This window comes from Stenella coeruleoalba (genome assembly GCF_951394435.1).
Source record: "Stenella coeruleoalba genome assembly, chromosome: 1".
Classification (NCBI taxonomy): Eukaryota; Metazoa; Chordata; class Mammalia; order Artiodactyla; family Delphinidae; genus Stenella; species Stenella coeruleoalba.
Window position 1 is genome coordinate 17,120,056 of NC_137169.1, and position 27,071 is coordinate 17,147,126.

The 27,071-nt window shown below is 49.5% G+C and overlaps 1 long non-coding RNA gene across 1 annotated transcript in view; it reads right to left on the reverse strand.

The window, feature by feature from the left end:
* Positions 1 to 10,774: 10,774 nt before the first annotated feature.
* Positions 10,775 to 27,071, reverse strand: part of LOC307189370 — a 31,399-nt gene continuing 15,102 nt past the window's right edge. The window contains exons 2-3 of the long non-coding RNA XR_013829171.1: positions 17,082 to 17,201; positions 10,775 to 10,869 (exon numbers count right to left, since the gene is read on the reverse strand). This is a non-coding gene — a long non-coding RNA (uncharacterized lncRNA). The remainder of the gene's footprint in view (positions 10,870 to 17,081; positions 17,202 to 27,071) is intronic.

Sequence of the window (27,071 nt, forward strand, 5' to 3'; positions counted from 1 at the left end):
ATCTGCTGTGCCCTCTGTGTGAACTTTGCCCTACAACCCTGGTTGAAGTGGGGGAGGCCCTCTCCAGGGACCTCCCCTTGGTGGCCGTATTAGGCCAAGGGTCCTGGCCGTTACCTCAGGTGAGTGGGACTCGATCAGGAGAGATGGGCCGCCAGAGGCCAGGCCAGGTGCCTCAGGGAGGGAGGAGACCTGGTCTCCAGAAGACCCTGAAGAAGTGTTTACCCCCAAAGAGGTGTGTTTACCTCTTTGCGCGGAGGCCTGGTCGGGGCACTTGTGAGTGTAGAGGAGCCCAGCTCCTGGAGGGGGTTCGTGCCTATCACAGGCCTGGTTGGCTGACCATGGAAGGAACAACCCCTGGGGGTCAGGACTTTCATAATTTAGGGAGGAAGAGGGAAGTGACCAGGCAGAGAGGCCTTCCCTGACCACCCTGGCCGTAGACACACTCTCCCAGCCCCGTGGCCTGCTTCTTCATCTTATCTTCTCCACAGACATCCCCCCCTCAACCCCACGGTCTGCAATTTCCCCACCAGCATGTGAGTTCCTGGAAGAAAGACACTTTATCTAGTTCATCACTGTATTCCCAGGGTCCAGGACACTGCCTGGAACATGGTAAGTGCTCAGTAAATGTTGATTAATGGCCCAGGACTGAGTCATCTCATTTACTCTTTAAACCACCTTCACAGTAGGTATAATCAGTCCCATTCTGGAAATGGGAAACTTAGGCTCCAAGAAGTGAGGGAGTTGGTTAATTGACACACCCAGTATGGACCCTGATCCAAACCCAGGTCTCTCAGCTCTTGACCACAGGCCTGGCTGGGTGTGTGATGCCGCCCATCGGTCAGTTCGATACAAGGAAAGAAACAGACTAACACTTCGGTTTGTTGGCTTCTGCTGCCCCCTCCGTCCCCAGGCAGGCTTGTGCAGGCTTTCTTTTGGGGGGGAACACAGGAAGAGACTGGGGAGAGGGTTGGCGAAGGATTTTATTGCATGAATTAAGTCTATTTTTGGTCCAACCCCTTATGTTACAGCTCCTGCCTCACCTCTTACAAGGACCGGTGTTCAACCGACACCAAGTCCTTTTTGAGACCAGTAGTGGGAGCCCAGGAGCTGGGAGGGGCAGGACACAGGGGCTGGCCTGAGGCTCGAGGACACTTTGTGCCTTAATCATGGCCTCATGTTTATTGGATGCGGCCCACGTGTACCAGGCCCTACTCTCAGCGGTTCCAATGCATCATCCTGGTTCATCCTCAGGGTCATCGCAGGGGATGTTCCTCAACATCCTCCCCCGTGGGTGGCTGAGGAAGCTGAGCCCAGGAGAGGTCGAGCCACTCGCCCAAAGTCACACAGCTAGAAAGTGGTGAAGCCAGCAGTGGGCCCGGGCCCCAGAGCCCACCCACCAACTGCTCTTCCACACCTGGAGGACTAAAGTGGGTTTTGGAGCTGGATTTCAACCCCAGTTTCACTAGGTAAGCGCTGTGTGACCTTGAGCCAGCTGCTTCCTCTTTCTGAGCCTCAGCTTCCTCCACTATGAGATGTGGGCTGCGATTCCCACCTTGCAGGGTTGCTGGGGGCACTCAGTGAAGAAAGAAGGTGGCCCGTGCCTGGCACAAGGTAGGGGTGCTACAAATGGCGGTGGCACTGGGGGTTCACGTGCCCGGCTTGCAGTGAGTACGCCATAACTGACCTGTCCCCGGTTTCATTGTCTAGAATCATGGGACCAGTCACGAGCCAGTGGCACCATTCCAGCTCGGTCCCCAGTCCTTTCTCCACATCCTGGATGATGCCCGAAGTTCGCCGGGCCAGCTCTCCTTCTACTGGAAAGCTTTGCTGCTGGGAAAATGCAGCTTCCCACAGGCGGGATTGGGGGCAGAGAGAGGGCTACACAGTAGCTGTTAATAATCACTTTCCCCTCCATGTGAATGAAGATTCTAGAATTGGGTACCGGGTTGAACGTGTTCCCTAGGAAACAGACAAAAGGGGATAATGGCCAACCTCATATTTTTCTGCCCAACAAAGGTCAGCCTTGGATTATATCAAGCCTTGTTTGGACACCTTCTTTTGCAGGGCCAAATTTAGAATCCTGGGTACTTTTCTTTCTACCCAAGGTAATGTGAATATTATTTTAAATTGATATTAATAATATTATATTGTGTGGCACGCTACAGTTTATACATGATTTTTAGGTTTTTTTATCCTGTGTGAGCACTACAACCCACTTCACAGGTGAGGACAGTGAGGCCCAGAGAGAAGCGGCTGGCCTGGGTCAGTGCCAAAGCCCAGGCTGGGAGGAGGCCTGGGACTTTCTCTGGGGCATGGGCCTGGTGGGCCTCCCCAGGGGCCACCCCTGGCTCTCTGCCATACTCCTCTCCATCAGAAAGGCCCAGACCCTGGGCCAGGCTGGGAATGTTTCTGGGTGGGTGGGGTGGGGGTGGGGGGAGGCCCGCCCTGCGTCAAGGCCGTGTGTAAGTGTTTTACTGTTTGCCCGAAGAGGTGTGAATGAAGTAATGGGCCTTCTCCGGCACTCCATCCGTCTAGGGCTGACAGCCGTGCTCCGAGCCCTGGGCTGCCCTGTATAAACGCTGTCACCCTGCCATCCCCGAGCAGGCAGCTTCCTCCGGGAAACTGTAATCAGGGCCTCCCGCACCCGCAGCTGGCCCTGTCCGCAGCTCGTAAATCACAGCTGCCTTCCCGGAAAACAGAGGGAGAGACAGACAGGGTGACGGGGAGACAGGCGAGGTGAGGCGAGGAAGAGATGACTGGACAGACCGGTGGGGAGAGAGTGAGGCAGCGAGACTAGGCACCGTGGAGGGACAGGCGGAAAGGGACAGACGGACAAACCAGGGAGGAATGGCTGGAAAAAGAAAAGAAACGGAGAGAGCGAGAGAGAGGCAGAGGGGGTGAGGGGTGTGAGAAAGGAGGCGGGAGGACAGAAACAAAGAGAGACTCACAAAAAGGGGCCACATAGAAGAGACAGAGAGAGATGGAGGCAGAGGGAAAGGCTGGAAGTGAAACTAGAAGAAAAGTAAGGAAAGAGCAGGGAGAAAAGCAGGTTAAAAAGATGAAAGAAAGGGACTCCCCTGACGGTTCAGTGGTTAAGAATCCGCCTGCCAATGCAGGGGACACGGGTTCGAGCCGTGGACCGGGAAGATCCCACATGCCGTGGACCAGCTAAGCCCATGCGCCACAGCTACTGAGCCCATGTGGCACAACTACTGAAGCCTGCACTCCTAGAACACGTGCTCTGCAACAAGAGAAGCCGCCGCAATGAGAAGCCTGCGTACCACAACGAAGAGTAGCTCGCCGCAACTGGAGAAAGCCCATGCGCAGCAATGAAGACCCAACACAGCCAAAAATAAATAAATTAATTAATTTTTTAAAAAAAGATGAAAGAAAGAAGCGGGGAGCAGCACAGAGAGAAAAAGAAGGAAGGAAGGAGAGTTAGACGGAGGAGTACACATCAGACAGGGCACTCAGCAACCAGGGCAGGGGCCCAAGCACCGAGACGCTGGTCCACACCATTAACTGGGGGCTACCTCCACCCCACCCCGACAGGATCCCCCAGCTTCCCCTGCGGGGCTGGACCCTATCAGCACTCAGACTCTTCTCCCTCCACACCTCTCCTGGGGGACTTTGCAGCCAGCCAGACAGAGGGCTGAGGTGGCTGGAGAGAAGGGGAGGGAGGAGGTTGCAGCCTCCTGGACTCCAAATCCGCGGGCCCCCATCCTAGACCTGCTCTCACCCGGGGATATCACAGGGATCCTCAAGAGCAGACAAGTGACTCACCCAGCAGCCACAGGGATACCTGGGCCTTCCAGCCGCCAGTGTGTACCACACTCTCATCCACCTGTTGCACACATGCGCACACACACAAACAGAGGCCACATGCACACGAGTGAGTATCCATGCCCACCTGCAGAAGGATTCACATGGGTGGACAGGGAGAGGCTGGCTCTCAAAGCCCAGCTGGCCAGGCTACCTTAGCCCTGGCGGCCACAGGAAAGGCCTTCCGGAAACTGCAGAGAATGTTTCAGGCAGTATTCAGTCCAGAAGGGGATTCTTATTCCAGCTTAAGTCATGACAGTTGATAAAAAAAACAAAAACAAGAACAAAAACAACTCTCACCCACCAGGTCCTATCCCAGGGATCTAACAGAAAACAAAATAGAGTTTCTGTCTTCTGGACTTGATGTCTGGCCAGGGAAACAGACAATCAACAATAAGCAAGTAGACATAGTATTTCACATGATGATGGCGATACAGAGAAGTCAAAACTGGGGGAGAGAATGGGGGTTTTCCTATTTATGAAAGGTGGCCAGTGAAGGCCTTACTGAGGAGGGGACCTCTGAGCAGAGACTTGAAGAAAGTGAGGAGACAGAGCATTACAGGCAGAGGGAATGGCACATGCAAAGACCCCGAGGTAGGAACATGCCCAACATATTTTTTTTTTTTTTTTTTTTTTTTTGCAGTACGCAGGCCTCTCACTGTTGTGGCCTCTCCCGTTGCGGAGCACAGGCTCCGGACGTGCAGGCTCAGCGGCCATGGCTCACAGGCCCAGCCGCTCCGCGGCATGTGGGATCTTCCCGGACCGGGGCACGAACCCGCGTCCCCTGCATCGGCAGGCGGACTCTCAACCACTGCACCACCAGGGAAGCCCGCCACCATATTTTAAAGAAAGCCGCAAAGAAGGCCGGTGTGGCTGGAGCAGAGTGGGCAAGGGTAAGAGTGCTGGGAGGTGAGGGCCGAGAAATGGGGGACCAGGTCACATAACACTGTGGCGGTCATTGTAAGGACTCAATGTGCAGGAGCTGGGAGGGTTTGGATTTGAGGTTGACCTGATCAGACATGTTCTCAAGGGATCCTCTGGCTGTTGTCTTGAGGACAGACTGAAAGGGGGCAAGGGCAGAGCAGGGAGACCCAGGAGGGGCTTCTTGAATTCATCCAGGTGAGAGGTGATACGGCTTGGACAGGGGGACAGCAGTGGACATGTTATGAAGAGAGAGAGGCGGGATTTGCTGAGAGACTGGATATGTGAGAAAGGGAAGTCAAGGGCAGATTCAAGGTTTGGGGCCAGAACAACCAGAAGGACTTAGCTGCCATTTACACGGCAGAGACGAGTGAGGAGCAGGTGTGGGTGGGGCGAGTTAGGAGCAGTTCAGGGTGAGGGCCCATCGCACGTCCAAGGGCAGGCGATGAGTGGGCAGCTGGGGAGTGCAGTCTGAGCTGAGGATGTGGGCTTGGGAACTGTCAGCAGGTAGGTGGTGTTTCAGCTCGTGGAGCTGGATGAAGCCACCTGGGGAGTGAGTGAAGACAGTCCAAAGACGGGGTCTGGGGCCGCAGGCCACAGTTAGAGGTTTGAGAGAGGAGGGAAACGCAGTGAAGGTGATGGGGCAGGAAGAACCTGCGATGTGAGAGGCAAAACAAGAAAGAGGAGCATCTCCCAGCCCCGTCGGAGAAGCGGTCCAAGAAGGGCGGGCTGATCCGCCACCCTGCCAAGAGGCCAGGAAAGGTGAGGACGGAGGAGAATCGGAGGTTGGATTCAGCAACAGGGAAACCCCTGGAGACCTTGACCAAGCAGTTTGGGGTCAGTGGAGGGTGTGGGTGTCGGGGAGACCTGACTGGAACGTGAGCTCACAAAAGAATGAGAGGAGGGGAACCATAGACAGTGAGTGTGACTGTTCTTTTGGGGAGTTTCGATAAAATAGGAAGCAAAAAATGGGCCGGGGTGTGGAATCAAGAGAGAGGTTTTTTTTTTTCAATAACCTTTTTGATTTTGGAATAGTTTTAGATTCATAGCAAAGTTGCAAAGGTACTACAGAGCGTTCCCATATACCCTTCACACAGCTTCCCCTAACGCTAGGGTCTCCCACAACCACACTTCATTTGTCAAGACTAACACACTGACATCAGCACCAGACTAGTAACCAGACTACAGGTGTTACTCAGATTTCACCAGGCTTTCCACGAATCCAGTCCAATCCCTAGTATACCAGGGTGCATTTGGTAGAGAGGGTCTTTTTTCCTTTTTCTTTTTTAAAACGTGGGGGCATTCCTGCCTGTGTGAGACCTAATGGGAATGGTCCAGCGGAGGGAAGGAAGCTGGTGATGCAGGCGAGCGAGGGGTGATGCTTGCTAAAGTGATCCTCGAACATGTGCAAGAGGGTGGGAACCAGGACATCAGGGGTCCTCTTGGTCTCTGGCTGCCCCTGTGCCAAACAGGCCGTACAACAGAAAAAAGCACACCACTCGAGTGTAAATGACATTCCCTGCTTACAACTCCATGCACGTATAACCTCATTTCGGAATCCCGTCCTCCAAGAGAAAAACAGCCCCAGAGGCATGTGGGGTGGCTGAGGAGAGGGGCTCAGGAAGGAGCAAAGACTTCCCTGAGGCCATGTGGTGTCAGCAGTAGAGCCAGGATTCCAGCTCATGGGTCTTGACTTTGGAACCAGAGCGGCGAATCTGTTTCTCCCTGTAGCCGGTGTGTTCTGGGAATTCCAGCTGGCAAGGGCAGAGCTGGGAACACACACAGAAAGAGAAATTAAAAGCGCTCTTACCTGGCACACCAGCCCTGTCCACCCTGGCACACCAGCCCTGGCCACCCTGGCACACCAGCCCTGTCCACCCTGGCACACCAGCCCTGGCCACCCTGGCACACCAGCTCTGGGACTTTGAAGGTGTCAGGTGGGGCATGTGGAGCACAGTCCAGCAGGAAGCAAGCAAGCAGAAGGGGCAGATCAGAGGCAAAGAGCCAGGAAGGGTCAAGCAGGAGACCTGGCCAGACCGTGGCTGAGACGACACTCCAGGCCTCACCTCTCCTGCTGATTGGTGGGTGACCCCGGCTCTCCCTCGGCTCCCCACTTCCTCTGCACGTTACCTATAGGTATAGGCTTAGCTGTATGTATAGAGCGAGCTTTGCTGTTTTCAACCAACCATACTGATGCTGCAAAATGAACTTGAGTGAATGAAGGAAGCCGCTTCTGCTACTTAGGAGTCAGACCTAAAGTCAACACCTGCGTGCCTGTTACGGAGATCAAGTTTGCCTGCAGCTGGACACTGGCACCCAAATCGAGCCTTTACACACACACACACACACACACACACACACACACACGCACGAGCATACTGCAACTTGTTCCCCCATCCCTCTTCTGGAAACTACGACTTCACCCTAGTACAAGTCCACAGTCCCTTCTCTGAAACCCTGGGGCCACGTGTGTTTCAGACTTCAGAGCATCTCAGATTCCAGAAGGGTAATTCAGTGCACGTACCGCAGATATAATGATCCCCATGGGGCCTGAGCAGTCCTCTGTATGCAAATACATTAATATTTCTGCAGTGAATGTATGAATATTCACAGTAAGTGGGAAAAATAAAGACCATAAATAGCCTCATGACAGTTCAAGTTGTTTTACAAAGTCACGAGTTTCGGAGCTTCTTGGATTTCAGGACTTCGGGTAAGCGACAGACGACCTCGCGGGAGGCCCCCAGCCAGGTGGGCTTCTCAGCCCTCACCCACATGGACCCACATGTGTGCTCATTTGCGATGGATGTTGGGAGCTCTGGTCTTCTCGTGGGCGCAGGCAGGATGGGTGTGAGAGTGTGTGTGTGTGTGTGTGTGTGTGTGTGTGTGTGTGTGTGTGCTCACGCGTGCATGTATACCGGGGCACGCATGTCTTGCCCCTCTGAATCCTGAGTCTCTCTCCCAGTCCTGGAAGGGGCCTCGGAAGCATCTCTCGAATCCTCTCGACAACATCCCCACCAAGTGGTCACCCAGCTCCTGCTTCCATGGCCTCCCTGACCCCCACCCCTTCTTCTCTGCCACCCCTCCCTCTACACCAGCATCCCCTTCCTACACTCTCCGGAACTTCACACCCTCCTCACCCCTCCACCTCGTCCTTGAGAGGCTCAGAATGGCACGGTCCTAAAGCTCTTATTCCTCAGCCGAACTCCTCAGTGGGAACTGCTAGTGTGTTGTGACCTTGAGCCACTCCAGGTTCTGACCGCAGGATCCAAGCCCCAGTTCTGGTGCATCCCAAATTCTGCCCAGTGAGCTTCCTTAACATGCGGGGTTTCCCTGCCTTCTACCAGCTTAGGAAGGGATGAATATGGTCAGGCCTATAGTACGTGTATTGTCTCCTTCCCTTGGAGTCCCTTCTTTTCCATTATTTTTGTGTGTGTGAGGAATTTTTACATGTTTAATGTTTTTTGCCAAGCATTCTGAAAAAGACTGATGGTTTTTAAAATGTTCTTATTTTGAGATCATTTGAACTTCCAGAAAAGTTTCAAGAACAGTACCAAGAGCTCCTGGACATCCATCGTCCACATGCATCACTTTAACATTTTGCCATGTTTGCTTTTTCGTGCTTTCATACATATATATTCAGATTCGTACTTTTTCTGAACCACTTGAAAGGAGGCTGTGTGATGCTGCCCTTCGCCTTTATATTCCCATGTATATTTTCTAAGAATAAAGATCTTCTCTTACATAACAACAGATCACACAGCTATACCATCCAGGAAATTTAACATTGATACAAAGCTTTCATCTAATCCATAGCGCTCCCTGGGGATTTAAAAGTCACTTCCCTCCCAGTTTCTTGGACAGTTCAGCTGTGTTTGGGGTAAATTCCTGGTGCCAAGCAATGAGAGTCCCAGGCAGGGCTCCCCTGGGTTAGTCTGGACTTCAGATGCAAATCATGCTGGCGGTTCTCAAATCATCTGCCCTAGGGGTTCCACTGATGGAGGGAAGGCATCACTTTGGAGTGGGGTTGGTTTGAAGAGAAAATTCTACTTTAAAGAAAAAAGGTGCAAAACCACTGCGAGGCCCGTCTTTTCATCTTACATTTGAGAGGGGGGCTTTCGAGAGGGTAAAGCCGGCTGCTCTGGGCCACCCTGGGATGTAATGGGCAGTCGAGCAGGGATCTGAAACCAATTATTCATTTAACCGACGTTTCTGGAACACAGTGGTGGGGGGCTGGGGGCAGATATGCTGCACCCCAGAGTCTCAGAGATGACAGACGCCCGGCCTGTCTTGCAGAAGCTGCCTGGCTGACACGTCATCCATGCGGTTCTGCTGAGGTGGGTTCTGAGCCTCCATTCTGGTCCAGGGACCCCAGAGAAGGGAAAATAGCCTGTGAACCGGCAGGAGCTTTTCCAAGAACCCTAGTGTTCTTTTAACAGACATTTGTTCTACCAGCAAACTTTTGAACGTTCAGCAAACATCGGTCCATTCAACAAATATTTGCTCGCTCGTGCGTGTTGACTCAGTTCCTGCCCTGTGCCTACGAGGGTGGGGATCACAGACACGGCATTAGCGACGGGAAGACAGAGCGCCAGGCGACAGGAGGCCAGGCCAGTCCCCGGCAAAAGACTCAGGGTGGTAGAATCTCTTCTTCCGTCTCTCCCTGCCCCTGCCTCTGCCACCGCACCCCACAGCATAAGGGATGGGAGGACCCCAGCTCCCTTCTCCCAAGGGCTCACTCCCAAACTTCTCCTTTATAAACAAAACCCTACACAACACCGAGTGGAGCTGCGGGTCCCTGTCCAACTTGAGCAGATCCTGCTTTCTAGAGAGCAGCCCAGCGAGAGTTACTGGAAATCTCTCCAATGGGCACAACATTTGAGCCAGCAATTCCACTTCTAGGAGTTTAATCTAAGGAGCGCATGATGGGGTGTGCTGAGGTTTAGCCTTCAGGATTGTTTAGAAGAGTGCAAAATAGTCATCAACCTGAATGTCTGCTTGGGGAGGACAATCACGGCCCTTCTCGGGCCCTAGAATGTGAGGCATCCTGTGACAGCCTTGGACAGGAGGATGTGAAATGGCAGGCAAGACAGTTCCAGTATATTAAGGAAAAAAAGAGTTTTCAAAGAAGGATTCATGGGAAAATCCAAATTTTAAAGAAATATCTACATGGGAAAAATCTGATAGGATATACTTTGGAAAAGTTAAAAATGAGTCATCTCTGTCTGAAGCATTACAAATGATTAAAAATTTTTTTTTCTTAATTATGGGGTCCTGGTTTTCTACATTTTCTGTACTGAATATGCATTAGTAGTATAATTAGAAAATAATGCACAGAAATATAACTTTTCCATTAAATTCAGTGGAACACCCATTGTTAACCCTTCCCCTGCGCAGCTGCAAACCTCTATTACGGACACGACACCATTTCTAGACATTCGCCCAAGGAAACCATATGACCCTCAACCCCAAGTGGTGGTCCTGATGACCACATCGGCACTGCTGGGTCCTGGGCTTCATACCCTCGTGTCTTATGTGTGCGTGCGCATGTGTGTACAGACACATGTGTACACAGGTGTGTTTCTTGGGACTGGGCATGCCACCAGCGGATGGCAAAATAGGGGCTGGGGCCATCATCTCAAAGCCAGAGACGAGAATGACCTTTGACTACAGGAATCAGTTCTTAAAGCTGCTTTTATCATTTCTAGGAGCTTGGGCTCACTGGGCCTCTCTCCCCATCCTTTCCCCATCCCACCCCAAACGCACACTCACACATTCAAGAGACACACATGCCAATACACACTCCTCCTAACCGCGAGGCATGGTTTCTCTTTGCTAAGAAAAAACCAGAAGCAGAAGGATTAAAAGATACCTGTGGTGACCTCGTGTGTCTGCAGAATCCCTGCTGGGAGCGCTCCAGCATCTGCTCATATACGAGGTGTGCTTCCCAGTATGAGGCATCTGTATGAGCCGTACACGTGTGCTCTTGGTGGTACTTACATGCACCCATACATAGGGGCATCGTGGGACCGTGAAAAGAGCCAGGCATCCAGCTTCCAAGTCCAGCTTTGCTGTTCAACAACCTCGTGAATTTGGGAGAGTCGGAGCCTCTCCAAGCCATTGTTTCCCCTGGGATGTGGGAAGGATAGGTGTGGACATGATTTATAAATTGCAAAATGCTATCCACATTGATTATTATGTATACACAGGCTCGTATTTATTATAATAGTAGTAATCCTAACATTCAGAGAACCTGCCTCTCCTCTGCACCTGCCTGGGGTGTTGCTACAACAGACTACCTCTGCTATGCTTGCCTCCCTCCTCTGCGCCTGCATCATGCTAATTGCAAAATCTTAGCATTTTCAAATCTAGCTCTGGGGAAAGGCTCCTAGAAGTTACCTAGTCAGAGACATGAAGGAGAGCAGGGTGAACACCGCTGGTACCTGCTGAGGAGCGTGTAGCTTAGGCCATGTGGCTTCAGGAAGCTCAGAGAGGGCACCAGCCCTTAGCTGCGGAGCCAGGGCAGAAGCCTCAAGCAAAGGGAATCAAAAGACCCAGGAACTCCTGCTAGCTCACCCCAGCGAGGGGAGGAGCCAGGCCCAGGGGCCCTGCTGGCTGAGCGGGCCAGGCTGGGATTTATGGGCCCCTCTTGGACACGTTAAAGATCACATTAAGTGCAATAAATGTAGATCACGCTCCTAAATAAGCTGAGATTTATCCCCGGATCCTCTCCGCAGGGGCCAGCCCCATAAATCCTGCCCGAGCCTGTCCCCTGGCCAAGGGATGGGGGAGGGGAGGGGAGAGGAGGGGGGAGGGGCGAGGAGTGGGGGAGCAGTTCCAGGTACTGAATGACTTGGAGCTGACAGGGGGCTCTTGATGAGGGTGAAGAGAAGGGGTGGGGCAAAGATGGGGCCCAAGCTGTGTGCCCCAGCTCCATTCTCTGCCATGCCCTTCCCTGCCCACCCTCTGCTGGTCCCTGCCCGCATATGATCTTGCTATAGACATAGAAATAGTAATGACTCTTCGAAACGGGAAGCTCAACCCTAACAAATATTGCCTTTGTCCACGGTGTGGGAGGGCCCTCTATAAAGAAAAATGTATTGTAGGAAAATGCAAATTTACAGGCCAATAAATTACGAGATGATTAGTCATGTTGCAGTCTTTCTTCAAAGGATTCTTTAAAGACTGTTCTCGTTCATTTAAGTGTCTCTTTATAGCTCAGTAACTTCCAGACTGAGAGGCTGGGAGGCCCCATGGAGGGCAAGGGAAACTGGGAAGATGCGGAGAAGGGAGAGCTCGTCTCCATAACCAGCCTGGGGGAAAAATCATCCCCGAAAGGGCATCAGTCATCTGGATTGTGTTGATACAACAAATGTTTGCCCGGCACCTATTCTATACCAGGTACAGTCCCAACATTAGGGAGACAACCAGACAGGACCCCCCCTGGACCTCCACCGAGTTCCCAGGGTGGGGTGGGGTGGGAAGATTAACATTGATCAGATTCACCCTGGTTCCAGATTGACTAGATGCAGTTTACAGGCAATGGTGTCTGAGCACCCCCATTGCCAAATGTCAGGGACAGTTCGCGCGTGTGATGGTTGAAGGAAAGGTGAATTAATAGATGGAAGTTTTAAAAAGGAAAAACAAATACAAATGCCATGGTTTCTCTAGCTTTTCCCAAAGAACAAATACGATGTTTGGCCTTCTTTGAACTAATTGTCCCAGAGTCCTTTGCTCTGTGACCTGGATCAAATCCCTCAACCACTCAGCACCTCAAGCGCTATTGACCACAGGCAGACAGGAAGGGATGAGCTCATGCCCTGGCTGCTGGGATCACTGAAGAATCTCTTCCAAGGGTGAGGAGAGCCTGTTGGATCCCCTCCACCCACCACTTGCAGGCACACGGATTTTACAGTTTCCCAGGCTCTTCCTGCCCCTATGTCTCGGCTCCTGCTGTCCCTTTTGCCATAATGCCCTCTCCCCTCTTTACCACCTAGCAAACTCCTATTCATCCTGCAAGACCCAACTTCTGTCAAGGACTTATTGCATTATGTTGGGATTTAGCCATTTGTGTGTCTGTTGCCCCCACTGGATTATAAGCTCCTTGAAGGCAAGGGTTAAGTTTTGTTGGTATAATTCTTAGAGCCAAGCACCATGCCTGGCACATAGATACTGTTCCATAATTATTTGCAGAATGAATGCCTCAAATTAATTGGATGTATAAATGACCTTGATCATCACAGTTACAGTTACTGAGTTTTGCGCATTCACGGTGGGCTTAGTGCCTCACCTATCATAACCTTGCCAGGGAGGTTTTATAATCACTGTTTTACAAGAGGAAAAATTAAGCCTGGAAAATTTGAAGGCTAGTTCAAGATCAAAGAGCTGATAAAGGATAGGGCTAGGTCCACTTAATGATCTATTACACCCTCATCAGTTCTCTTTTGTAAATCACAGTCACTTCCAGGGCAGGGATTGTGTTGTATTCACCTCTGGACGTATCCCCAGGACCCAGCATAACATGTGCACAAAACTGAATGACAATGAATCTGAAACCATTGTCATCTTGTTGACAAAATGACATTTGTTTTGATTTTCAAATCGACAATCAATGGGCTATGCCATGCCACAGTAGAACCTGAAACAAAAGGAAAGAAAGTGTGCACCCTATATATATATATTATATATAGTTTTGTGTTTTTTTTTTTTAAATTTTATTTATTTATTTTTGGCTGTGTTGGCTCCTTGTTTCTGTGCGAGGGCTTTCTCTAGTTGCGGCAAGCAGGGGCCACTCCTCATCGCGGTGCGCGGGCCTCTCACTATCGCGGCCTCTCCCGTTGCGGAGCACAGGCTCCAGACGCGCAGGCTCAGTAATTGTGACTCACGGGGCCAGTTGCTCTGCGGCATGTGGGATCCTCCCAGTCCAGGGCTCGAACCCGTGTCCTCTGCATTGGCAGGCGGACTCTCAACCACTGCGCCACCAGGGAAGCCCTATATAGCTTTTTAAAGTTAAGTTTTCTAGATTATTAAAGAATATTGAAAAATGAAAGACAGGTATTAAAATCACATAATTTTAAATTTAGGTATTTTACTTCTACTCTAACCAGAATTTGTTGTAACGTTGCCTTCCTAGCGTGAATGGAAGCAAACTCATCAATTCAAATCAAAATTCAAAATCGATTTCTTTGCTTGTTTTATTTTCTATTGAAGAGTCATAAATTATGACACATAAGAGAAAACTTCTTGAAAGTATGTTTGATGATGAGTATAAAACCATATCAAAAGATGTGAATATACTTCCCAAATATTTAAACTTAATATTGAGAATTTTAAGACATCTACTTTTCAGTTTTTTTCATATTTTTTCAACTGCTTTAATATTCTAGAAAAGGTATGTTTAAAAAATAGATAGAACTATGTAAACGGGGTGTACATTTTTCTTTAGGCTTATGGCAGTGTGTTTTTATTTAAAATGATATTTTGTTCATCATGGACTTTTTTGCATTAATTTTGATTTTTTAAGTTGTGCGTTAAAATACTATTTACCTTGATTACTGAGTTTTTTTGGTGCTCCCTTAAAATTTATGCCCACCTAATCCTGGCCCTGCTGAATCCCAAGAGGAAGGGTAAGGAGAAAAGGGCCTGCTGCTCTCCCACAGGTAACAATACAAGCAGATACAGCTTCCCTGCAGGGCAAACTGTGATGTTCATCAAAAAACATTTAAATGTTCCTTTCCTTTGGACGACCATAATTCCACCTCTGGAGGTTTATTTAAAGAAATCAAGAGCGACAAAGTTTTTGTACAAGCATGTTCATCTCCTTGTTATTTATAACAGCATAATGTTGGAAATAACCTGGTTGCCCAACCATAGGAGATTTGTTTTTAAAAATTCTGTTTATCCATGTGGCAAAATGTCATGCAGCTGCTTTGAATCATGTTTTTTCAAAATGATATTTTTGAAGAATATTTAATGACATGGAATATATTCAAGATGGCTTTTGTGGAAACGCACAATGAAAACTATATATCCCACGTTATTTCATTTTTTAAAAACATATTTGTTTTGAAAAAACCACAATACATGAAAATATTAATGGTGGTTTTCCCTGGATGGTGGAATTACAAGTGATTTTTTTCTTCCTTCTACTTTTCTTTGCATATGTCTTCTTTCTACTGTTTCCTTATATTTCCAATGAGTTTGTATTAGTTTTACAACCAGGAATTAAATTTTTGTCTATTTTTTATTGAGTTATAATTAACATATAAAAATAATATTTTAAATTAATTCATCCAATAAGCCTATACTTTAGAAGGTTTAGGAGAACAGGGAATAGGCCTGCTTTGTTCCCTGATACGTTTCTAGTGCTCACAGCAGGGCCTGGCGCATGGTAGGTGCTCAATAAACATTTGTTGAATAACTGCTTATGAATAAGTAGTTCAAACACTCCTTTTATTAATCAAGACTCTTTTGGCTGAAGAGACAGAAACATAACTCAGTTTAAGGGAAAAAGGAAATGTATTGACTGACAGGTGAAGCTCCCAGATTTGAAAGACCAGTCTTGGGGATCAGGGCCAGTGCATCCGTCTCTCCTCCCTGCTTGGCTCCCCTGCTTTCAGGAGGGAAGATGGTCACTGACAGCTGCTGAGCGACCTCCTCCCAGCCCCACTTGTTCCCCAAAGGACAGATTCTGGGTAGGCCCCGCTATAATCTCACTTACCCTCTTAGCCAGCCCTGTATCTTGTAAAACTTCAGTGCCACCAAATCCAGAATCCTTTAAAAAAATATTTTTTCACACCCTATATTCATAGAGTAGGATTTGCAAAGCCTGTGACACAGTTTCAGTAACTTAAGGATTTCTAAAATCAAAGGTCTGATGGTCCTGAGGGTAATTAGACAGCCATGGCTACTGGACAAAGAAATTCTCCAAAGGTTTCTGTTCTCGGCTGACATGAAATTTCTCCCTCTCCCAATACGTGCACCCCAACCTGTTGGCAGGAACCATTTGACATTGACATTTACCGTTTTTGAAGCTCCCAGTGACATAGGTGGGAGGCATCAGCTATCTGGGTGACAGCCTTAACAGGCCTGACGTAAGTAAGCCATCGAGTTCCCTAGGCTATCAGATTTCTGTACCTGGAGAATTCAGTGTGTGGGCAGTATTTGCATCCTTTGATAATTCTGCTGCAAGAGCTGAATTTAAATCAGAGAAGAGCTCGTTGTTCCAGGCACTGTGATGGATGACTTCATATACACAACCCTTACAACAAGGCAAAAATAAAGCATGTAAGGCAGTAATTATAATGATCCCATTTTACAGATGAGGAAGCTGAGGCTCAAAACAGAGAGTTCACACAGCTGCCAGATGGCAGAGTTGGGCTCTAAATCCAGGTGTTCTGACTCCAAATCCTACAATCTTTCCATGCCCCAAGTGTTTCCCAAGGGATGTAAGAACCACCAGATGGTATGCTAAAAAGAACTTTTGGGGCAAAGTATTTTGGGAAATGTTGCAAATTATTTCTCCCCCTTGGAAAGTCACAATATTCCTTAGCATATTAAAGGCTCTGAGAAGTCCTGCATGAAAGAAACTGGAGGGCTTCCCTGGTGGCGCAGTGGTTGAGAATCTGCCTGCTAATGCAGGGGACACGGGTTCGAGCCCTGGTCTGGGAGGATCCCACGTGCCGTGGAGCAACTAGGCCTGTGAGCCACAACTACTGAGCCTGAGCGTCTGGAGCCTGTGCTCCGCAACAAGAGAGCCACCATAGTGAGAGGCCCGTGCACCGCGATGAAGAGTGGCCCCCGCTTGCCACAACTAGAGAAAGCCCTCGCACAGAAACGAAGACCCAACACAGCCAAAAATAAATTAATTAATTAATAAAATCCTACCCCCAACATCTTCTTAAAAAAAATGAAACTGGATTGATTTGTTCAACCTACTTTTTGCCTGAATTTATTTGACCATGTAACTCTTCTTCCTTTCCATGATAACTATATCTTGTGGAACACACTACAGGAACCACTGTATTATGCCCCAAACTACTGTGTTCGTTCATTGTAACCACAGCTTGCTAGTGTTTGCACTGGTGTTTGATGATCTATGGGAGATGTCTCAACTAATTTTATACTTTCAATGGTGTAAATATCAAAGTCCCTAAGATTCAGAGGGGATTCAAAATTATCATGGTTCTCACTCACTCTTGGACGGTTTCTGGAGTGATAGAGGAAGGAGTGTAGTTACAGTGTCAGCCCTGGAAATTGCCCGTGACTCACAACCTCTCTGTGCCTTAGCGAGGATGCATTCCCGGCACCGTGACCTGTGTGAAAACAATTATAGTACTTACGGATCCTGATTTTTATAGTAATTGCTGTTTCCTTTTCACTTGAACCAAGGATAACTTTGGGTGGAAAAGGGCGAGGGACAGTTCTTGCTTTGTCTCCCAGGTTTTCAGACCACGTGATTCCTGTGGAAACATCAATTTCAGTTCCTTCTACTGTGCCTACCGCCTGGCCAATCATGGTGTCCACCCCCACTCCCCTGCCGAACAAAGCAATTGACCCAAAGTGTGGGTAGTTGATCCAAGTACAGCCAATGAGATTCCTACCAAGAGGTCAGATCTATGGACTCTGGGAGAGAACAGCCTATGAGATCATAAGCTTTGTGGAGCTATTTTTCTCACCCCGTGGAGAAAAGCTTCTCTGAGATATAAGCCAACACACAGAAGGAAACAGGGCTGAAACTATAGAGAGAGGGATAAAGAAGGACAGTCAGGGTCTTGGTAACATCACTTGTGTACCTGGATCTAGCCATGCCTGACAGAGTCCCACCCTCAGTATTCTCAATTATGTGAGCCAATGCATTCCCTTTTAGCTTAAGCTCATTGGGGCTGTGTTTCTAGTTATTAGCAATATCTAAGAAAGTGTTGATGTATTCAGAAATTGGTATCCCAAAGTGGAGTATTATAAATGTGGAATTAGCTGAATTGAGGTGGGTAGTAGGTAGGAGTGTAGTAAGTGGGGAGGACGGTAAGAAATTAGGTCCATGAGGTAAGGAGAGGTCACATCAGTCTGAACCTTGTAGACCAAGCTCAGGGTTTGGGGTATTATTCCAAGTGCAATGGACAGCTTCTGGAGGGTTTTAGACGTAGGACAGTGACCTAACGTGATTTATGTTTTTAAAAGATGGTACTGGTGGTTAGATGTAGAGTGGTTGGTGGAGGCAAAAGTAGAAATCAGAAGACCAGCTGGGAAGGAGGCTAGGGGGCTGGCCTGGGCAATGGTGGTGGTGGCTTGGACTACGATGAAGGGGGTGTGGGTGGTGACAACTGGTCATAATGGGATACCCTGGGGGTGGAGTTGAGCGTGTCTGCTCATGCACTGGTTGTGCGATGTGATGGAGGAGGGAGCAAAGGATGATTGTGTAGTGGATTCTGTTGGTCCCCACCCAGCTCTCCAGCTTCTCTGGGACACCCATCCCCCACTCCTGTGAGTGCAGGCCAACCCCTTGTCTGGAAAATTGCCCTTAGCCAAAGGGATCTAACTCACCAGAAACCCACCAATGACTGCCCCGCTAATGACTGACTGACAAAGGGTTACAAAAGGCAGGCCTCCTTCCCATTTCAAGGTGGGACTAACTCTGAGTCACAATTCGCCCTCCAAAGCTCCCCGTGGAATCCGGCTAAAGCTGGTCTCCAGCTGAGACCACAGCCCTTGCTGAGCTGCCCCAGCCTGCTTCCCTTACTGCCTTCCTCCTGAGAGCTCTTCCCCGAGAAACCATTGCGCAAGGACCCCTGGCTCAGGCCCTGCTTCCAGGAAAGCCAATCTAAGACGGCATCTATGCTTTCGGCTGGCTCACCTGGACACTGATGCCATTTGAATGGGGAGGACTAGGATAGAAGAGGTTTGTCTAGATAATGAAGAGTTGATTTTGAACATGTTAAGTCAGAGATGCGGGCTAAAAGATGTCAAGAAGCTATTTGGAATGGGAAAGTGGGAAGGCTCCATTAAATATAAGTCCTGACTCTGTGGTATCGCTCTGTGATATAAGGCGGGAGGTGGGTGAGTTGGGGTGGGAGAGCTTGAATGGGGTAGGAGCTTAGGTGGACAATGGAACAGAGTAAGTGCTTGATGATCATGGGAGAAAATTCTGCCCTTGGCACAAACAGATGGCCACTTTGGACAATTCATTTTCAGCCTCTAAGCCTTAGTTTCTCTACTTATAAGAACTGGAGGGATTCTTCTAGTTCTGACATCTCCCCCCAGGCCCTACCTTCTCCTTTAGGAGCACTTTCCCTCACATTCTGACCTGGTTCCCAAACAGTTAGGCTTGGGCTTTTTCCCACCTCCCTGATTTAGTGGGTCTATACACTAATTCACACTAAAGTGTTAATGACTAATAAAAGGTGGGCTTATATCTAAACATGCACTTGGAACTTGTTTAGTAACTCTATACTGAGCACCAGTCAATGGTTTAAGACTTATGCCTGGTGCTATTATGGAAGATTCCAAGAGAAGGAAGGTAAAGCCCTTGCCTTCAATCCTGGAACCCAAACAAGAGAGACCTCGCTGAACCCTCGGGAGCTTCCCAGTGAGCCAGGGGCTTCCCAGATAGTCTCTTTAGTCCTTCATATTACAAGGCAGATAGTTTTCCTCCCTGTATGCAGAGAGGGATGCAAGGGAGGAGGGGAGTGAGATTGCAACCAGGATTGTCCACATCCCCTCTGCAAGCACTTTCCTCTGTGCCAGATAGCCCTCGATTCAATCTTGGGTGGTTGGATGCACCCTTTCTGTGATGGGACTCTCACTAGGAATGTAGACCGATTCAGTAGTTCTGGGGTGGATCTGGGATTCCGTATTTTAAAGATGAATCTACAGGCAGACAGGTTTGGAAAACACCAGAAATGTGCACCTTCTTTCTCCTGGATCCTGAAACAGTTCTGCAGTGAGACGTCTGTTTGGAGTTCAACAGTCCTGGGATTGAGCCTGGCTCTGCCGGGCACTAGCTGTGTGGCCTTGGGCAAGTCATTTCACCTCTCTGAGCCTGTTTTCTCATCTGAAAAGTACAGACAAGAATAACTGCCCATATGAAAGAGGGGGAAGCTAAATGAGGACAAGGTACAGTGCCTGGTACGAGCAGGCACTCAGCAAGTTGTCCTGGTCACCGATGCTCTTGTCACTGCACGTACATGGCCATCTGGTCCTGAGAACACAGGCTTCTCCTGCCTCCCACAGGTAGTCTCTCCCTGGCATTCAGGACATTCATATCACTGACTCCGGCTTCCCACATCAGCAGTGAACTCCCCTCCCCTCTTGCCAATGCCTCCTGAATACTCACTTCTTCCATGGGGCCTCCCAGCGCTGACCTCACCCCGGGCCCTATCAGCTGAGCCCTGGGCAGCATCTCTCCCACTATCTCAGCTCCCCACACCCAGCAGGCCCTGGGTGGGACTGGGCAGGGGGCCGGGCCCTTGTGTCTGCAGCCCAGGCAGCTGAGTTGTTGCTAACTGGGGCACGGGGGAGGGGCACAGGGGTAGGAACACACAGAGTTTGCCGGCTGCAGGATGCCTTGAGTGGGGCCTCTCCCCGCTCTGTGCGTGGGGATGGCAGCTATCCCCTCACAGGGCTGTGGAGAGAAATCAGTGCAGTAGTGGGCGGAAAGCACGTGGTCACCCGGAGCTGTCATTGCCAGTTCCTTCCAGAAGCCTGGTGTCTCCCAGGCTAAGGCAGTAGAGGGAGGCTTTTCCATGTAACTCAGGGTGGGGAAGAAGACACACTCTTTGCCTGGCACGGCAGAGGAGGTGTCATGCAGGAGGCTACCCTTCCCAGGGCAAAGATCCTACCGTGTCTGTCTGTCCGTTTTGAATACTCCAATGGGACCTCAGACCAAGCCTTGAAGGTACGCCTACCCTACACACTTGGGGTCAGAATCCATGGGAAAGAGTGGAGGGGTAGATAAAGAGAGGTGGAGGGGTGCGGGGGGGAGTCACAGAAAGGGGAGGGGTTGAAAGGACCAGTGGGGAGAGAATCAGGACAGAGAAAGCCCAGGAGGCTCATTCTCCAGGACCAGGTGCTGTCGCTCTGATGGGATCCTGGGGACAAGGAGACCAGTGGGGAAGCAGCTCCCAAACCTCCAATCCTGGGGGACTCAGTCCACCTAAACCCATGTATGCTCCAACTGGGGACGACAAGGTCGTTCTGTGATGGCCCCTTTCACTCTGTCTTCTATGATAATGAAATAATAATAACAACAATCGTTGATACATACAGCAGTTACTATTCATCAGGCATGGTTCTGGGAACAATACGTATTAACTCAATTACCCCTCACAACAACCCCAAGAGGTGAGTAGCCTTATTATCTCTATCATAGAGATGAGGAAACAGAGAGGTTAAGTAACTTGCCAAGGGTCACACAGCTACTAAGTAGTGGAGCTGGGATTGTCAGTCTCTCAGAGTCATGCTGAGTTTGCATCCTCTCTTCATTCTCCCCTCTTCTTCATTGCTGGAATGTTCCCACATGTCCCTCCCCATCTTCTTTTCACTCCTTGGTCTGGCCCCTGGCCTGCAAATAGTGGCAGTTCCACTCTACATTATTAATCCCCTGCCAGACTTGTCACCAAGAAGCTTGTGTTTAAGTGCCGAAGTAGCCACAGGCCCCTCCAGGACCTGACACCAGTCTGTCTCTCCAGTTCAGCCTTGCCTCACCCTAAGCCCCACCAGGCAGAATTTCTGGCCGTTTCCCTATGGTGCCTGGCTGCTTCTTGCTGACCCCTCTGCCTAGAAGGCCCCTGCTCCATCTATTCAGAGGGGTCTTACTCTTCTTTCAGTGATCAGAGTAAGCAGTGTGTTTTCACAGCAGGAAAATGGTGGAAACTTCTTAAATGCCCAGAAATAAGGGATTTATTGAACAAATGGGGAGCAATCTATACATTAGAATAGTATGCAGCCATTAAAATTGCTCCCAGAGAAGAGTAAGCTCCTAGGACATGCCAGGCGTTGTGTTAGGTGTCCTAGGCCCATTGAATTCTCACAACTGCCCCCTGAGGGAGGCCCCGATTTTCTTTCCCTGTACAGATGCAGAAAGTGAGGCTCAGAGATAACAGTCTGACACAAGCAGTGGGGCCTGGTTTGGGCCCAAGTCTTCACTGCCCATGCCCAGAACCTCTAAGCTATGCTTATGGTGCAGGAAGTGTTTATGAACATGGTATTGCATGAGCATCAAAGCAAGTTGCCAAATGCTATAGAAGGCGTGACCCCAGTTTGATTAGCAAGGATACACTTGCACAGAAAAATAATCACGCGCCTTTTATCTCTGCTTGTTTCTGGACCTTGGGTGGGCTTGGAGTTCATTTTTATTCACTTCCTTCTGTTTGTCTTCCTTCTTCATTCTGTACAGAGAGTGTACCTGACTTGTATAAGATAGTTCTTTCCTACCAACCTTGTTTCATACTTTGAATAGTCCCCAGGCCCAAGTCGCCTCATCTAAGCAAACCTTCCTGCCCTCTCTGCCCACACAGGCAGCTCAGCCATGTGCTCCCACCTGCCTCTGGGGCCTGCACAACCTGTGTTCTCACGCCCGTCACAGCCCCCAATGTTTATGGATACTCACTGCTTATCGCCCCCCCCACCCCGCATTGGACTGAAGACTCTAACAAAGGGCCCTCCCCCATGCCTGCCCCACCCATCACCCATCTCCTCTCTCCAGCGCCCCAGCGTGAGGCGTGGCCTGTGGTAAGCACCCCATGCTTGTGAAGTGCCCCACAGAATGACTGCCACTGCCCAGCTGTAGGGTGAGAAAATGGGTGGTTCCCAGGCCAGCCCCAAGCAGGAGTCCTGGTTCTCCACCAGGGGCTGCCCAAGCAGCACTCCCAGAGCGGGAGACGCCCTGCCTGGGTAAAAACCTATGATTCAGCTGCCACGGAGGGATGACCTGATACCCATGTTCTCTAAGGGCGCACTTTCCACCACCCCAGGGAGCAGGGATGCTCCCTGCTCCCCGCTCCCCACTCCCCACCCACGAAGAGGTGACAGCCCAGCCCAGATCTCTGCCTTGCGGTCAGCTTTCCACTCTACACAGGACTGTCACAAATGCACGTGTCCCCTGAGACGTGGACACACACAGATGGAAGTATATACTCATGGGGACATGGGCATACACTCAGACCTGCACATACCAGAGACATGAGTACACAGAAAAACATGTAGACGCATATGCAAACACATACCTGGACACAAAGACACGTGCACACGCACAGAACTGCGGACAGTCACAGATAAGTGTGCACATACAGACACGTGCACATACGCACGCAGACACGCCCCTCCTGAGAGACGTGGGCACAGGCTCATCGGAAGCCGTGTGGCAGAGAGGAAGCTATGAGGACCTGGAGAACTTCAGGCACTTGGGTTCTGGCCCTGACACTGCTGACAATTCGTGGTGTGACCTTCAGCAAGACACTTTCCATGCTGGACCTCAAGCTCCATAATTTTAAAATGTAGTCATTCCAATAAACTTAAAAGGTAAGCATCTGCAGAGCAAGGGGCTGGGTAAACCAACGCACTTTAGATCTGGAAACTTCCTCAGCGGTCTTGTCCAACGCCCTCCTTACGAAAGGGGAGGAAACAGACGTGGAGTGACTTTTTCAAGGTCCCACGGAGAGACCACGCAGATGAGAACTAGAACGCAGGTCTCCCAACCCGAGCAGGATTTTATCTGATTTAAACTATTTAGAGAGTGATGGATTGGAATCTACTCTGAGATTCTTCAGACCTATTAATACCTTACCTTTCCTTTGGCCTTCAAAACGAATTCAATACTATAGGCAAAATATATACAATCTGCTGGGGTTGTGGAGAAAAAGACCTCGGGACGGTTGCATGAGCCAAACGCTGCTGGGGGCTCAGTGGTTACTCCAAGTAGTGGGCCGCTGCTCGCACAGGAGCAGGCAGAATCTGAGAGGTCCGGGGGCCTGAACCAGAGGTGTCCTCTCGTCCTGGCAATGGGCATCGAACACTTCGTACTTTGCACTCCCTTTGACAGAGCAATTCCTCCCGGAGGAATTTTTTGGGAAATAATTGAGGATGTTGGGGAATGGTTTATCTACAAGAATGTTCATCCCAATGTCAGCTACGTAACAGCTAAAATATAGACACAATTTAAATAAGTAAAACTGGGGGTAAATCTATCAGGGATAAATTACCCCATAGTCAGAATAACCATGAAACTTTTTATAATCATTTTTTCCCAAAGAATACTTAACCGCACATGGAGATGACCATGGTGTTTTATGAAGGAAAAAGAGCCTGTAATAAAGCAGCAAGAAGATGTACCACAGCTCGGAGATGAGAGGCATCGATTCTAGAATTAGATGGAAGGGAAAAAATTAGATGGAAGGGAAAAAATTCACCAGTATTTTAACTCTGATTATTTCTGGATGGTGGGTGGCTTTTGCTTTCATTTTTATTCCTTTCTTTGTGTTTATCTGCTTTTCTTCATTTTGTGCAGAGAACGTGCATAACTTCTATAAGACAGCATGACCCACCCACCATGCTACATGCTTTCAATAGACTCCAGGCCTGCATCACCTTGTCTAGGCAACTTGTTCTGCTCTCCCTGCCCACCCAGGTAGCTCTGCCCCCTTGCCCCTGCCTGCCCGTGGGAGCCTCTACCACTCAGCAGCTGTGTGACCTCAGGTAAGCGCTTAATCTCTCTGAGCCACAGGTTCCCCATCCAGAAAAGGAGCATGATCATGGTACATACATCATAAGGTCATGTACGTACATACATCATGGTACATACATCATAAGGTCAGCAGAAGGGTTAAAGAATGTGATATATTTCATTTGCTTAGTGCAAAGCCCGGCACGTTGCAAGCATTTGGAAAAGCATACTATATATCTGTATATATGTGTTTGCACACACACACACACATATTCAGACACACAAACACACATATATAAATTAGTGGGCTATACATAAAATATTAGAAGTGCATCTCTTGAGTTTTGTTTTCTCATTTTTTATTACTTTGGAAATCAGGGGAAACAAAAGGTTATGAAAAAAGAAAGGAAAATGTCACCCCTAATACCACTGTGTGTGACACAGTGGGACCCTGGCAGCACAGGAGAACAAGGACTAAAACCCAGCCCTCCGCACGCCTAGCTCAGTGATCCTTCCTCTGGACCACGCACGGGAGGGCAGATGCTAAAGGATATCGGAGCCCAGGGATGATCGCGGTGGGTCAGAAGAGCCCAGAATGGCATGTAGAGAGTGGACGAAGGAGCCTGATTGTAGGGAGAACAAAAAGGGAGAGAGTAAGTCAGACAGGGCTTCCCTGGTGGCACAGTGGTTGAGAGTCTGCCTGCCAATGCAGGGGACACGGGTTCGAGCCCTGGCCTGGGAAGGTCCCACATGTTGCGGAGCAACTAGGCCCGTGAACCACAACTACTGAGCCTGCGCGTCTGGAGCCTGTGCTCCGCAACAAGAGAGGCCACGACAGTGAAAGGCCCGTGCACCGCGATGAAGAGTGGCCCCCGATCGCCGCAACTAGAGAAAGCCCTCGCACAGAAACGAAGACCCAACACAGTAAAAAATAAATAAAGATTTATTTAAAAAAAAAAATGTAAGTCAGAGAGATATGATCGCTCCATTTTACAGAGGAGGAAACCGAGGCTCAGGGTGGTGGAGTGACTTGCCTGAGGCCCCTTGGCAGTCACTGCCTGAGCCAGGATTTGAACCAAGGCCTGTTGATTTCAAAGTGTATATTGACACCATTTCTCTTTAACTGATGGAGTCATACAGAACGGTGACTTTGCAGGTACAGAAAAATGCAAAGCCTCCAAGGTTGGGTCTGGTTGCCTTGAAGGTTCACCTGGCTGCAGGAGCTCAGAGGTCAGTTGGGTGAGATGTCATTGATTTCCAGAGTCCTTTGTCCCCCGGAGCTGTTGGTTCTGATTGCAGTTAAAGATGTGGAAACTGCAGTCCCAGTATGCCTGGGCTCTTCGTGGTCCTCCTGGAGCAGGAAAGCCAAGCTCTCGTAGCCCCTGCGTCTCCCAGCTTCTTCTCATGGGTTCATCGTCTGCCCTGTTTTGTTGTCGCCAGTTCAGGCCACTCTGCTTCTGCCTGGTGAGTGGCCTCTTTCAAAGGTGAGCTGACCTTTCTCCGCCTTTGACAGTCGATCCATTCAAAGGCGGGCCTGCATCTCCACAAGCAGGTCGGTGCTGTCACACAGGCAGATCTCTGCCACAGCAGGCACATGGGTGTGCAGGTGGGTGTCCGCATGCCCTGATATCTAGGTGTGCCCTTAGTGCAGGAGGCAGGGCGGGGGTGAGAAGAGACAGCCGGCGGGCAGGGGGAGGGTGGTCAGAGACCGTGCCTTGGGACACACAAGGTTACCTGCAGCTCCACCAAAAAGCGCTCTGTCGTCAAATAAGCTTGAGAAATGCCAGAAGTTACAGCTCTTTCTTTAAATTTACAGTATATACATTACTGTGATGAAGGCTCTGAGAAGGAAAGGAAGGACACTTGTTAACTTTTAACTGAGAATTTCCATATTTTTTCCCTCCTTCTTTCCTCCCTCCCTCCCTCTCATCCTTCCTTCTACAAATGTTTAGTAAGTTCCTAATATCCACCAGGGACCGTCCCATGTATTGGGGATACAGCAGTGAGCAAAACAGACCAAGGCTCCTTGCCCCCGTGGGGCTGACATTCCAGCTGAAGGAGACAGACAATAAACATAACAAGTAAAACAGGGAATATTCGGTGTGGTGGAGGCAAGTGCGATGGAGGAGGATAAGGCAGGCAAGGAGGATGGAGAGCAGTTTGCAGTTTTAAGTATGTTGGTGAGGAAGCCCTGACTGAGAAGGTGATATTTGATCTAAAACCTACAAGAGGCAAGGAAGCCCAGGTTGGGGGGTGGGGAGCATTTCAGGTGGAGGGACCTGCAAGTGCAAAGGCCCTGAGGCAGGGGGAGGCCACCAACCCTCCCCGACCCTTGACCCAGGACACATTTTAGCATCTACCAAAGCAGTCTGAGAAACGTAGAGAGGTTAAGAACAAGGCTTTGGTCAGAAAGACCTACGTGATTATCCCACTTTATCTCTTCCACTGGTCTATGCGAATTTAGGCAAATGATGTCATTTCTCAGAGTCTCAGTTTTCTCATCCAGAAAACAGGGGTAACAACATGCACCTGCTTCATAGAGCCACTGTGAGGTGCAAATGAAGCCACACTTGCACGTGCCTTCACTCTGCCTGGCCCATGGGAAACCCCCAGCAGTGTCAACTCTCGTTGTCACGATTAATGTTATTGCAGCTGCATAAGGAATCGTCTCACC